A 9,706-nucleotide genomic window follows, 5' to 3' on the forward strand; every position below is an offset into this window, starting at 1 on the left:
TGTTTTTTCTGAGTGTGGTTTACTGCACTGAAGCCTATTTCAACAAGGTAGGAGGATGGAAATGCAATGAAGAGCAGTTTGGTTTTTCTCCAAAGACTAGGAAACTACGTATGACAGTGTAGCCAAATACCACAAAAGCTGACAATTTTGAAAAGCTTCTTTATCATTCAGAATTTGATAATTTCCTCTTGTAAGCTCTCTTTCTGTTCTTCCATCTTGCAAAGAAATAGGTTAGTTACCCAATCCGGAATTTCCAGATTGTTCAAATCCTTGGATCAGTTCTGAAAATCTTTCTTCAGTGACTGCAGGTGTAAGCAGTACTCTTGAAAATCACCATCTGTGAAAAGGAAACTGTGAGAACATTCTTCTCCCAATGTTTTGCTTATATATTTCCAATTTTCTGATAAAAGTGGGCTTTGCACTTTTTGCCTGGATTAATTTGAAATTCACACCCTATAGTTTCATATTTAGAATGTTAATTTTGTCATACAGATTGGCTAGGTATGCCACATCTCCACGTAGAAGTTCAATCTTGTTTTCCAAGCTCTTGTCGACTTTGAACAAAAATTCAATCAGTGTCAAAAAGATCAAAGAAACATTTAAAGCAGCAGCCTTTTGACAACTACTGCACTTCAGTGTGAAGAAGCAAGTGTTCAAACTCTTCATCACTATCTTGGCATAACTGGTGAAATATTCTGCTATTTAATGAATGAGCTTTAATTTTGTTCATAGCAGATATTACAAGAGTCATGCTTGAAAAAAGTCGTTGGCTGAGGTTTTTGTTTGCGAGATGTTGAAGATGAATTGCACAATGGATTGCAAACAGACTTGGAGTTTCTTTTTTCATAAATGCCACCAAACCAGCATGGTGACCTGTCATATATGGTGCTCCATCTGTCGCTCAAGAAATAATTTTCTTAATTGGAATACTGTTATCCTCAATATACAATTTGAGCTAGTTCTAGATTGATTCTCTGTTGATATTAATTTTAAACTTTTTATGAAGAGATTCTCCTTTGTAAACTTTTCCATTTTTGATAAACCATAGATAAGCCATTAGCAATGCCTCATTGTTTTGCACAGTTGACTCTGTTATTTGTAGCTCTGTGCATAAATGATAGACAATGTCTTCACTCATTTCGTCAATATGGTGAGCTAAGGAGTTATTACTCAGAGGAATTGTTTTTAAAATACTGGTATCCATTTTGAGAACAGTGGTGAGCACTTCTGATACAACAGGCATTATTAATCTTTCACCAATTGTATGAGATTTTCCACACTTTGCTATAGCTTTGGAAATGTTATAAGCAATGAGACCACTATCAAGATCATTTTTAGCTTTCTTGGCAAATGACTCAAGTGTACAGTGCTTTTCAAATGCTTATTTCATCTTCTGGAACTGAGAAATACCATAAGTAGCCTTTCAGGGTGTCTTTTATGGACATGTTCCTGCAATCTTGATGGTTTCATTCCTTCATTGGAAAGTATAGTATTACAAATAAGACACATGGAGCATCGCTGATCTGATGGAAACGGAATAAAACCACACTCCAAATATGTAACATTTTATTGTCACACTTTCTATAGTTTCTGTTTCTTATGATTAGATTTCAAGGATTCACCATCTTCAGACTCATAGAGATCGCACCATACGTATTTATCTATCATTAACGGGGCTAATTTAAAAAAAATTAATACAAACTGGGAATGCCTGTTGGACATTGACGATGGCAGCGGGTTGACATGGTCGGTCAGGTCCCGTGCCTCAAGTTAGAGTTATGCTTACCGCGCCTCCCCCCCCCCCCCCCCATGACTTCTATTTCACCCACTTAGGACATGTAACTGCCCCCATTCGGAATCACTGTGGCAGAGGTTGCAGAAGAGTTGGAGGGTGGTGAGTTGCAGCTCGGGTGAGTTACTGCAGTGCAGTCTGCAGTTAGAACACACTGTTGACACAGTGTGGCTATTTGAACGTTTGACATGTGGACAGGAAGCAATTGAAGTGGATTGTTTTGTTCTGGATGGTGTCTGCCTTGCAGGTTTAGAAATACTTTGGGAGGTAAGTTACTTACTAGAGAATACTAAAGCTCCGTTTCCCCCTTTTTTGTGTGTGGCAGTCTTAGTTGCGTTTTGCTTTTGCCAGTGATGAGCTCCAGATAGTTGTTGGTTGGATTCCCAGTGGTTGTAGTACACTTGAACGTGAAGGGAAATTATTAACATTTAGAAATTGCCATTTACTATTACCTGTGTGGCAAAAATGTTACCTGTAGATCTTTGGCCAATCCCTGGCATACAACATAGCAGCAGATTTAGGCCATTCAGCCACTGGGTCTGCTCTGCCATTCTCTCAATCTCATTCTCCTGCCTTCTCCCCATAACCTTTGATGCCCTGACTAACCAAGAACCGATCAACTTCTGTTTTAAATATATTTGGCCTCCACAGCCATACATGATAATGAATTTCAAAGATTCTCCACCCTCTTAGCTAAAGAAATTCCTTCTTATCTCTGTTCTAAATGGATAAACCTCTATTCTGAGGCTGTGTCCTTTGGTCCTAGTTGCGTCTGCTATAGGAAACATCCACTCTGTCTAGGCCTTTCAGTATTCAATAGGTTTCAATGAGATCCTCTCTGATTCTTCTAAACTCCAGCAAGTACAGGCCCAGAGTCATCAAATGCTTCTCATACATTAACCCTTTCAATCCTGGAATCATTCTCATGAACCTCATCTGGACCCTCTCCAGTACCAGTGTATCTTTTCTTACATAAGGGGTCCAAAACTGCTCACAATACTTCAAGTGCAATTTGACCAATGCCTTATAAAGCCTCAGCATTGCATCCTTGCTCTTATATTCTAGCCCACTCAAAACGAATGCTAAAATTGCATTTGCCTTCCTTACCACCAACTCAACCTGCAAGTTTGATTTTTTAGAAATTTTCTTCCCTTTTAGTAGCCTACGCCTTTATTTCTTATACTAAAGTGCATGACCATACACTTCCCTACACTGTATTCCATCTGCTGCTTCTTTGCTTATTTTTGCAATCTGCAGACTTCCTGATTGTTTAACACTACCTGCCCCTCCACCTATCTATGTATTGTCTGCAAACTTGGCCACAAAGCCATCAATTCCATCATCCAAATAATTGAAATATAATGTGAAAAGAGGCAATTCCCAATACTGAACACTAGTCACTGGCAGAATAGACCCCTTTTATTCCTGCTCTTAGCCTCCTGCCAGTTGGCCAATCTTCTGTCTATACTAGTAATTTCCTGTAATACCATGGGTTCTTGTTAAGCAGTGTCATGTGTGACACCTTGTCAAAGACCTTCTGAAAATCCAAGTGAACAACATCCACTGACTCTCCTTTATCTATCCTGCCTGTTATTTCCTCAAAGAATTCTATCAGATTTGTCATTTGCCCTTAAAAAAAACCATGCTGACTTTGGCCTACTTTATTATGCACCTCCAAATACCCCAAAACCTCATCCTTAATGGACTCTAACATCTTCCAGGCTAACTGGCCTATAATTTCCTTTCTTCTGCCTCCCTCCCTTCTTAAAGAGTGGAGTAACATTTGTAATTTTCCAATCTTCCAAAACCATTCCAGAATCCAGTGATACAAAAAAGATAATTACTAATGCATCCACAATCTCTTCAGTTACCTCTTTCAGAACCCTGGGTGTAATCCATCTGGTGCAGATGACTTATCTACATTCAGACCTTTCAGCTTCCCAAGCACCTTCTCCTTAGTAATAGCAACTTCACTCACTTCTGCCACCTGGCACTCTTGAATTTCTGGCATACTGTTGGTGTCTTCCACAACAAAAACTGATGTAAAATACTTAAGTTTGTCTGCCATTTATTTGTCCCCAGTTACTGTATTACCTCTCCAGTGTTATCTTCCAATGGTCCAGTATCCACTCTTGGCTCTCTTTTACTCTTTATATATTTGAAAAAAAGAACACGTTTGTTATCTTCTTTTATATTATTGGCTTGCTAATCTTCATATTTTATCTTTTCTGTCCTTATGATTTTTTTGAGTTTCCTTCTGTTGGTTTTTAAAAGTTTCCCAATCCTCTTAATTTCCCACTATTTTTTTTTTGCTATGCTATATGCCCTCTGTTTAGCTTTTATGCTGCCTTTGACTTCCCTTGTCAGCCACGGGGTTGTGTCTTCCTCCCTTTAGAATCCTTCTTCATCTTCGGGATGTACCAATCCTGTGCCTTCCGAATTGCCCCCAGAAACTCCAGCCATTGCTGTTCACCATCATCCCTGCTAGTGTCCCCTACCAATCAGTTTTGGCCAGCTCCCCTGTCATGCCTTTGTCATTCCCTTTACTGCACTGTAATACTGATGCATTTGACTTTATCTTCTCCCTCTCAAATTGAATGCTTTCATATGATTGTTGCCCCCTAAGAGCTCATTTACTTTAAGTTCCCTAAACAAATCTGGTTCAATACGTAGCACCCAATCCGGAATTGCCTTTCCCCTAGTGGACTCAACCACAAGCTGCTCTGTAAAGCCTTTTCATGGGCATTCTACAAATTCGCTCTCTTGGGATCCAGCACCAACCTGATTTTCCCAATCTACCTGCATATTGAAGTCCCCCATGACTATCGTAACATCACCCTTTTTACATGCCTTTTTTTTAATCTCCTGTTGTATTTTATATCTCACATTTTGACTACTATAATTCCCATCAGGGTCTTTTTACCCGTGCTATTAACTCTATTAGCAAAAATTCAACATCTACCCATCTATGTCACCTCCTTCTAAGTATTTGATTTCATTTTTACCAACAGAGCCACCCTGACCCTCTCTGCCTACCTGCCTGTCCTTTTGATACAATGTGTATCTTTGGATGCTAAGCTTCCAACTATGATCTTTCAGCCACAACTCAGTGATGCCCACTCTACCTACCATACTTAGTAATCTCTAACTGTGCTGCACGATCATCTACCTTACGGCTGATTTATACTTGTGCATACGGGCTACTCTGCAGCCTGCGTGGTAACCCTGATTTTCACTTCTGCATCTCTCTACCCCGTAGCGAGCATGCATTGGTGTGCGCCAAAACGCTAGTTGGCAGTGGGGTTTCTATGCCACTGTGTTGAAATTTCTTCATGAGAGACATGGACGAGGAAATGCATTTCAAACATTTTCGCATGTCGGCAGGTAGATTTGACGATTTGGTTCATCTATTTCGTATCGGTGTATGCACAGCCTACAAACATGGCGGAGAAGAAGCAACCGGAAATGCGTAGAAGGAAATGCGATGCTGCCAAGTGGGCCAATCACAGTCGTTGCAGTCTGCATTGCCGTGACGCGTGAGTAACTTTTCTGGAGAGGTGCACATCACCCTACGGCGTAGGGTACGCGACACCTACGGCGTAGATGCAACGCACAAGTATAAATCAGCCTTTATTTTGAATACTGCATGCATTGAAATATAACACCTTCAATCCTGTATTCATCACCCTTTTTGATTTTGCCCCCATATTACACTTCACCTCATCCCACTGACTGCAGTTTTGCTTTATCATCTGCCTGTCCTTCCTCACAGTGTCATTGCACAAGGCATAGACTTGAATACCAACTGCCCCAACCTCAGCCCTATCACTCTGATTCCCATCAGTTTAGTTTAAACCCTTATTAACAGTTCTAGCAAACCTACCTGCAAAGATATTGGTCCCCCTCAGGTTCTGGTGTAACCTGTCTTTTTGTACAGGTCATACCTTCCGCAGAAGAGATCCCAATGATCCAGAAATCTGAATTCCTGCACCATTTCCTCGGCCACTCATTCATCTGTACTACCATCTTATTCCTACCCTGACTAGCATATGGTATTGGGAGTAATCTAGAGATTACTGTCTTGTAGAAACTGCTCTTTGTTGTCTTCTTCCTTAACTCCCTATTTTCGCTGAGCAGGATCTCTTCCCCCTTTCAATCTATGTCATTGGTACCAATGGGAGCCATGATTTCTGGCTGCTCACCCTCCTTCTTGAGAATCTTCTGCAGCTGTTCTGAGATGTTCTGGGCTTCTCATTCGCACCTACAGAATCTACTGTCCCCACCCTCTAACCATCAAGTCTCCTATCACTACTGCCCTGCCTGACTTTACCCTTCCCGGCTGAACCTCAGAGCTGGCCATAGTGCATCTGGCTTGGCTGCTGCTGCTGTGCCCTAGTGGAATCCAAAAGGGTATACTTGTTGCTGAGGGGGATGGCCACAGGGGAACCTGGCAATGACTACCCTCTCACCTTACTTCTCCTGGTGGCTACCTATCTAGTATTTGAAACCTACACTTTTTGAAGACTGCTGTTTTCTAGATTTTGTTCATGCAGATATGGAATACATTTGACAAGTAGCAAATAGAACCTACCATTATGCAGTCAGCAGCAAACTTCAGAGATAACGCCTGAATCACAGAATAGAAAAAGGCCATTCAGCCCATCGACACCATACTGTCTCAGTGCAAGAACACTCCTACATTCCTTCTCTAAAGCCTTTCAAGCACTTTTCTAGCTCTCTTTTCATTGGCATATTTGAATCTGCTTCTATGGCTACATCTGGCAGTGTATTACATACACTAAGCCTTTATGTGTTTTTTTTTTTAATTATGGTGTCCCAGTCACCCTCGTTCAGTGGTTTTTGAACCCACCCCTGATGGAACAGTTTAAATCATGAGATCTGCTTGCAAACTCCCCTTCTAAGGAGAACTCCAGTTTCTTCCATCTACCTATTTAGATCACCATTCATCTTTGGAAATATTCAAGTAAATCTCTTCTGCATCCTCTGTTTTTACTAAATTTGGAAGCATAGACTATTGGTGTGAGTCAAGTAGAGATTTCAAGAAGATATAGATAGGCTGGTGGAAAAATAGAAATGTGATGAATTCCATTTGATGCAGAAAACCAGAGTCTTACAATAAACAGTGAGGAAGCCCTTCACATGTGAATCCATTAGTGTTAAATACTGCATTCAGTGCTCCCTGTGTGGCCTCTACATCAATGAGACCCAATGCAGATTGGGGCACTGCTTCATTTAGCACCTTCGTTCCTTTTAGTTGTAGCAGCCAGTATCTCCCAGTGGCCAGCCATTTTAATTCCATTTCCCATTCCCACAACATGTCTTTCCACAGCCTCCTCTACCAAGTTGAGGATAGATGCAGATTAGAGGACAGGGTTTCATATTTTGTCTTGGTAATCTCAAACTTGATGACACGAAAGCCCAGGAACCACTCCCATCTGTCACATCCTTTTTAATCCTGATCCCAATGGCCTCCATCATGCCTCATCTTTCTCCCCCACCTTTTCCACATGCCCATCACCCACACATTCCTTCTATTGGTTCCCCTGTCCACCTCCTTCCCTTTATTCCAGGGTCCACTAGCCTCCCCCAGATTCCATCTTCCTCAGCCCTTTGTCACTTCCACTTCCAACAATCGCCACCCAGCTTCTTACATCATTCCCACTCTCCCTTTCCATCATCTATCATTCACGCCCTCCCCCTACCCAGAACCACCTGCCAGAACTTTCTTCAACCCTTCAAGCACCTTTTTATACTGCACATCACTTCCCTCTGGTGCCTCTCCACCATCCCTTTCTCCCAAGGTCCACTGTCCTGTCCTGTTAGATTCTTGCTTCTTCAGCCCTTTGCCTCTTCCACCTATCACCTCCCAAATTCTCATTTCATCTCCCTTCCTCGCCTGGTTTTGTTTATCACCTGCCAGTTTGTACTCCTTCCTTCCCCTCACCTCCTTATTCTGGCTTCTTTCCATTTCCTTTCCAGTCCTGATGAAAAGTTGATTGTTTATTCCTCTCCATAAATGCTCTGTTTCTCCAGCATTTAGGGTGTGTTGTTCCAGTATTCCTTCTGTTCTTAGTTTTCTTTCTTGATTCTTCATGGTGATGTGTAAAGAAAAGTCTATTGGAGGTCACATACCTGATTCTGAGGAAGGTTTCTGTGTCTGCAAATAGGGTAATTTTCCATTGGTCTCATAGTCCTGTCCACAAAAAGCAACCATCAATCAAGAGTTGTGAAATGGAGTGAAATTAGATTTTGCACAGGTATTTCTTTGGTATCTAAAATGGCATATGGATGAGTGCATTTGTGTACACTGTTCATCCAGAGAAGTTTGGAGAGTATACAGATGCTTATGTCAGTTAGCATGCAGTGCTGATTTGTCTCCAACACTGCCTGCTGATATGCTGTCTTAATAGACATTGCTGAACATGGGTTCAACTGTGGGGAAGATCCCTCATTTGGATGGATCATCAGCAATCTGTGAATTGGTTGCTAGTTGATGTCTTTGTCTTGCATTTGATACTTTTGAGAATTAACACGGTATGCAGAAGCACACAGGTACTGTAGTAGCAATTGCAGAAATTGTGTCAATTGAATGTGTGGACATGCACCATTTATTCCCAGACTTGGATTCATTAGTAAATCTTCTCACTGTAATACAGCATGATTGGGAGAACATTGAGTGAGGTGACAGGAGAAACTGCTGGGAAGAGGATGGAGTCTGAAGAGAGGCACACCACACAACAGGCCACGTCTATTCAATGTGTTCAGGGAATAATTTTCATGCTTGAATCTCAGTTCGAAAATAATGTGCAAGACAATGCATTGTCTATTTGCTGCCTAGGATTTGCCTTTGTGCTTTTTAATGCAACTTTAGAACATGGCTAAAGCCATGGTGTTAAGGTTGTAGTGGTAATAAACATTTATATCAGAATCAGGTTTGTTATCACTGACCCATGTCATGAAATTTGTTGTTTTGGTGGCTTTGCTTCCAAATGAGCTCAATGCTAGCTTTGACTGCCAAACATTGAGGAACCATCACAAACTCCCACATCCCCCAATGATCTTATAATTTCAGTCTCTGAGGCCGACATATGAGCCGCCTTCAGGAGGGTGCACCCAAGAAAAGCATCTGGTCCTGATGGGGTACCTGGCCAAGTACTAAAGACTTGTGCTAATCAACTAGCTGGAGTGTTCACTGAGATCTTTACCCTCTTGCTTCGACAGTGTGTGGTACCCACCTGCTTCAAGCTGGCTTCAGTTATACCGGTGCCCAAGAAGAGTGGTGTAACCTGCCTCAATGAATATTGCCCAGTAGCACTTACATCCACAGTGATGATGTATTTTGAGAGGTTAGTGATGAAACATATCGACCTGAGAAGCAACTTAGAACCATCCCAGGTTCATCTGGTCAGCAAAGATGCATACATCAGGACGTTCTTTATCAACTACAGCTCAGCATTCAATACCATCATCCCCTCAAAACTAATCAATAAGCTCCAAGCCCTTAGCCTTAACACCTCCTTGTGCAATTGGACCTTCAGTTTCCTCACTTGCAGACCCCAATCAGTTTGGATTGACAACAACATCCCCTTCATGATCTCCATCAGCACAGATGCACCACAAGGCCACGTACTTAGCCTCCTGCTCTATTCGCTTTACACTTATGACTGTGTGGCTAATCACAACACCAATACCATATTCAAGTTTGATGACACCACTGTTGTAGGCCAAATGAAAGCTGGTGATGAATCAGCATATAGGAGGGAATCACCATCAGGAAGTATGTACAGGAGCCTCAGGACTCACTCCACCAGGTTCAGGAACAATTACTACCCCAAAACCATTAGGCTCTTGAACCAAAGGGGATAAATTTACCTAACTTCATTTTCCCAATCA

The sequence above is a fragment of the Hemitrygon akajei genome, chromosome 17, assembly GCF_048418815.1.
Source record: "Hemitrygon akajei chromosome 17, sHemAka1.3, whole genome shotgun sequence".
Classification (NCBI taxonomy): domain Eukaryota; kingdom Metazoa; phylum Chordata; class Chondrichthyes; order Myliobatiformes; family Dasyatidae; genus Hemitrygon; species Hemitrygon akajei.